Below are 6,000 nucleotides of genomic sequence, written 5' to 3'. Positions count from 1 at the left end.
CATCTCAAAGGTGCTTTAGAAATAGGTATAGTCTAAATAATAAATACATTAAAAAATTAATAAGGACGACCTAAGAGACACATTAACCCCAGCTTACTTCCAGACTCTGTTGTTTGTGCAGGTTACAATCAGCTCCACACACCTTGGCCCTTGAAATAAGTCAATCTAACAGGGCTAGCTAGATGGTTGCTGCAGGAATCCTGCTCAGCCAGCAAGGGGAGTGAGTGAAAAGGAAGGGAGAGCAGCACAGATTTCCACCCAAGCCAAGGTTGGCTGTTGAAGCAGAAAGGGAACAGCCAGGGTTGGACATGAGCCACCTCAACTGCATGGAAGGATTTCAGATTCACCGATTTCAGAAACATTTAAAGAGCTGAAGTTGAAGGAGTCCGGGTGTATCACACTGCCCACAATGTGGAATGTGTCCAACAGAGTAATGTTCACAGATGCAAAAGGGAAAGACAAGATCTTGCCTCCAGCTCGGCTGCATTCCTATCACACACATGATAATCTCTGCTTGGAACAATCTGAAATTTTTAGAGGCCTGATTCCTTCCTACCTTCTTTCTTTCCTTCCTTCCTTCCTTCTTTTTTCCCTTCCTTCCTTCCCTGCTCCTCTCTGTCTTTCCTGGGACAGAGCCAAGTATCTGTGAGAATAGGCTGTGGGTGGTCTACATGAGAGGTTGGCAGCTGTGCAGGACTCCAGACGGGCTGGCTGGCTTACTACCCCAGTGTCAGGCACAGTCTGCACTCAGCAAGGGTGTGTGGGATTGAATCGAGTTTTTTCCAAGAGACCATAGAGATTATGGAACCCAAATAGCAATGAAATCTACAAAACATTCGATGTACCCATTCATTTGAAAATATCAACCAAATGGGGGGAAAAGTCAAGAATAATTCCGTACCTAGGCCATTCAGATGTGAGTGCTCCATAAATGGTCACTCATAACGATGACCTTTGATGAGAAGGGTGAAACTCAAACAAAGTATTAAATAAATACAGTCGACAGAGATTTCTTTTTCAAGCATAGATCAAATGCATTGCTTCATTTGTATTCAGATTTGTGTATATTTCAGGTTGACTAATATGAGGTGACTTAGGGAGACCCAGAGAACAATTGCATCCCTGAGGCTAAAAGTGTGAAATGCAATGGCAGTCTTTATTAACCTGGGTAAGGCATTTATGTCCCTTGAAAGACACCCTTTGAATGGTTCTATCATTCTTTAAACAAGTTAGCTCTGGTGTCCCCCACCCTACCTCTTTGTGCTCTATACAGTCAGGACACAGATGGCATTACTTTTTAGGAAGAGGACTGCCTCTAATATTAGTCTCCCAAGCTACAAATGTGATTTAAAACCTCTCAGCCAGCACTTTACTCGTGGCAAGATGCATCGCCTATCCCCTGAGAAGTCATGAGTGCAGTCTCCCTATGAGGGCACTTAAAGTGGACTGAAATTGAATAATCTTTGCAATTTACCTTGGCTATTTCCCTCTGGTATAGAATAAAGTTGGAGATGCAGAGAGCTCAGAGAATCACAGCAAGCCAAAGATTTGGGGTTTGGAGAAAAGCCCACCATCATTTCCACTCCTTATAACCACCCACCTTCAAGCCACAAATGAAAGAAGAGTATCTGTGCCCACAGATAATTTGAATGATTTCTCTGAATGTGACTCATTTAGATGAAACATATGGAAACTCACTTGGGCAAAAATGAACTAGGGAAGGTGGGGGGGGAGCAGGAAGAAAAAAAAGTCCATTTGACTAGATTACATCAAAAGCAAGGTTTCTTTGGGATGCCTCTTCAACATTACTTATATCCTCAATGAATTATTCCACATTTATAAAAACAGCTTATGCTCCATGTAGACTTTAAAAATTGTTATGGTTCTTTTTGTTTGAAAAGGAGACACAAGGAAATCTCTAGGTGTAAAATGTGACTATGGTTCTGGAATTTGGAGTACTGAATTTTTTCACTGGGCTGACTACCGTAATCAAATTAATATGGATCCACCCAGTCTCCATTTCCTTGGTATGGTGTAGGTTCACCCATGTTACATAAGTTATGCTCCTTAAGGACTTTATCACTTGACTTATTTGCCTGACTGGAAAAGTTGTATCAACATATAAACTAGTCATGATGATAACTGCTGGCCCAAATGTTGTGATATATATGAAGTCATTCTAATCCTCAACATGACACCAACAAAATACATGTAAGAGAGTAGTTACTTATACACAGTACTGAGCAGGATACTGTGTCAATAAAATTATACAAGTCTGGTCCATCCTTGTTTTGAGGAGCATACAATTTCTGGTGAACACTGATAAAGTTACAGACATAAGTTAGAAGCATTCCACCAAAGCATTTTAGTGCAGATCAAGGAAGAGGCTCATGACCGTTAGAGGTAGGGTGTGTAGCAAGTGCTGTGAGAGCCCTTCCCATGTCCCTTAGACCAGGGATCTCCAACTCCAGGGCCGAGGACCAGTACTGGTCCGCAGCCTGTTAAGAACTGGGCCAAACAGCAGGAGATGAGTGGCGGGCATCGCTCACATTACCGCCTAAACCATCCTCCGCCCCATCTGTGGAAAAATTGTCTTCCACAAAACCAGTCCCTGGTGTCAAAAAGGTTGAGGACTGCTGCCTTAGACCCTACTATCTCTTTGTGTTTTGGATGACCTCCACCAGCAATTATCTGCATTTCTGGACTTGAGAGCTTTTTCCAGAGCCATAGAAGACTACCCTGCCTGTGTGTGCAGGCCAGGAGTGCTGGGAAATCAACACATCTCAGGAGCAGCCCTCAACCAATGACCAATGGGAGTTGGAGGATAAATTCCTCAGCTCCTTCATCTCTCAAGTGGAATTATTCTGAGGCCTGTACTTTCTATTTCCCAGTTTCCCCAAGATTAAGCTCCAGTTGCTCACCTTGATAACTATGTACAAATTCACCCTTTTTTGACTGCCTTCCCATCCCTGTATCACTTTCCACATCCTTGTCAGTGTTCCCTGCACCTCCCAAAGAAGTTCTTTGCACTTGAATCTTTGCTTCAGGTCAGCTTCTGGAGGTAACCCAAATTAGGACAAGGTGAGTCCACCCTCTAGATTGGTCAGGAAATGCATCAGTGAGAGTCTACATCAAGACAGAATAAAGAGGGGAAAATAGTCAACTCTTCTGTGACTAAACTTGAAAGGATTCATGGATGTGCTAGTGTGACAGACACTGCGGGTTACCTACACTACAGCAATTGTTCCTCCCTCCATAGTCAATATAAATCAACTTGGTTTGGCCACAACAAGTTCAGAGTAGCTAAACCCCTCCCTTGGCCCCTGAGGATGAGCCAAGCTCCGTGCAAGTCAAGCATGATTGCTCCATTCCCATTTGCTGATTATCTTTAGGGGAGAGCAGTTGACTGAGTGCCCATGAGGCATAAGCAGAAATGTGCTGAGGAGCTCTTTTTCTCATGGATACACAGAGAGCTGGAAAGGTAAAGAGCTTCTTTTTTAGCCTTCACCTTCTTTCCTGTTTGGGGCACCACTGGGGGAATGCCTGGAGTTATTGTAGTCATCTTATTCCCATGAGAGAAAGGTTGTTGCATTGCTCAACCAACCGTAGAACTTCCTACCCCCAGACTTCATTTATGTAAGATAAATATTTGTCAAGACTTCTGTTACCTACACCCAGTTTATCCTGATTGATATGGATGCAATTCTAGAAACCAGTTCAATGAGGAAAGATGGTTTGCAAGGAAAAGGATTCAAAATAGCAGTGGAAATAGAAAGTCCCATATTATACTTTTCCTGTGTATCATTTTTCATAGTTCACTTAAAACTTTTAAAATGAAAGAAACTGATGTTAATATTCCATTTCCCTCCTGGGATACTCCCCTACAGACCCTCCCTATGCAATAACAAACTCCTTAACCCATCTTGGGCCCTTAGGCCTGCTTCCACCTCTGCCTGAATTCCTTTCCCTACAGGTCCTCATGGCACCCTCCCTCACTTCCTCAGGACTCTGCTCAGTTGTCACCTCCTCAGTGACAATCCCCTATGAAATGACATTACCCTTGCTCCCATCATCTCCTTTCAATGAAAAAATGTATGGGGAAGAATGATATTCGGCCGATGAAGCAGGAAGGTTATTACTGTCATTATAAATGGTGCATTAAAGTTTATAATGTGGCCCAGATTGACCAGGTTATTAAAAGCTAATGCTACAGATTCATGCACCATCAAAGAGACTGGCTGGGTTGATGCAAGATGTCATTTTCAAGCATGACCCACACAGAATTATTGGGTCCATATTTTAAGGTCGTTTTGGCCACCTACTTCCAATAATAGTAGTTAATATTAAGGAATCATCCTTTTGGCTGATCAAATTTCTTACAGAGCTTTTCTGCTTTCCTTTTATTTTGAGGAGATGGGATACATGCCTTAACTGCCATATTTTAAAACTGTCACCAAATCACCTACTTCCCTTTAGGAGGAAGAAGAGGAGGAGGAAGAATAGCTCTGGGCCAATATACCTCCTCTCTTCTTGAAATCTCTACTTGAATGACACAAAGCACCCAAACTCCACATCACATATGCAAGTCCTAAAAGCTATTCACATGCCCCTCTCCTTGGTCTTCCTCTACCCATAGAGGCTAGAAAACTAAAATACTGGATTTCCAAGCCTCCATTTAGCTAGGGGTGGCCATGAAATTTAGTTCAGGCCAATATGATGTAGGAAATGTTCCTGGGGAGAGGTCCCTTCCCAAATAAAAGGGAAAATTTTTGCTAGGATACAGCCCTTCACCTCTTGGCCCTTCATCCAATTTTATACTTGTAAAGCAGGTACCAGGGGAGGGTCACAGCAGTCATCTTGAACCATACGGAGATAAGCAAAAGGGTAAAGGGTTACACACCACAGTAGGTAGACCAGAAAGCTGAAAAGAACTCTACTATCCTTGAATTGTTGAGCTGCTTTATAAGTCCTAGATTGTATAGCCATGGACTCCCTGTCCTGCAAATCACACACACCCCTAACTGGTTCAGCCATTCCAGTGAGTCCTTCTGTTCTTTGTAGCTGATCACTAATATAAAGACAGGGACTGAACTCATGAAACCCCTTCTCACCTGGCCCCTTTTCCAGTATCTTTATCACAGTAAATAACACTTCCATCCTCCTGAACACATAGGCCAGAAATCTAGGAGTTACTCTTGACACTGTTCCCTCCTTCATGTCCATATCCAACCTATCACTGCCTAAATGTCCAACCACAATCACCATCTTTCCAGATACCACTGTACCTCATCAGAGTGCCTATGACAGCCTCCTTGCTTGTCTCCTTTCAACGTGAGGTCCTCACTGTATTCACTTTCCTTTTCAAAATACAAATCTAATCATTCATTCACACACACACACACACACACACAAACACACACACACACACATACACACACCCCCCTGCTTGAAAGCCTTCAGTGGCTTTCCATATGTCCTGTGATCATGATCCAAATATTTAATATGGCCTAAAAAGCCCTTTGGGATTTATCCCAGCTCTTCTCTCCAGCCTCAGCTTGTGCTAACCTTCCTCTGAGTTTCAGCTTCCCAGACCTTCATTTGTAAGAAAGCACCCTACTCCCTCCTCTATGAGGTCTTTGCACAGACTTTCCTCTGGCTGGAAAGTTCTTTTTTGCCCCTACCCTTTGCTACTTGACTCCTGGCAAGTTCCTCTTCTTCATTCAGAACACAGTCCTGGCTTCTCAATCTCAGAGAACTCTTCCGTGACTCACCTCAGGAGTACAAGATCCTTTGTTTTAACACTGCCATATAACCAGCTCCCCTTTTTCAGAATCTCTAGTTGTAATTATGCATCCTTAGTGGGATTAGTTCTTTAATGGTAAGTCCTTGAGAGCAGGTTCTCTGATTTTTTGTTTTGTCTTTGCATAGCATTCTCCATGCCTGACACTATGCCCAGCACATAGTAGGTTCTTAATAAATATTTGTTGAACAAGGATTGAA

Source organism: Balaenoptera borealis, assembly GCF_965194805.1.
Source record: "Balaenoptera borealis genome assembly, chromosome: 8".
In the NCBI taxonomy this organism is placed as follows: domain Eukaryota; kingdom Metazoa; phylum Chordata; class Mammalia; order Artiodactyla; family Balaenopteridae; genus Balaenoptera; species Balaenoptera borealis.
This window is presented reverse-complemented; position numbering follows the sequence as displayed.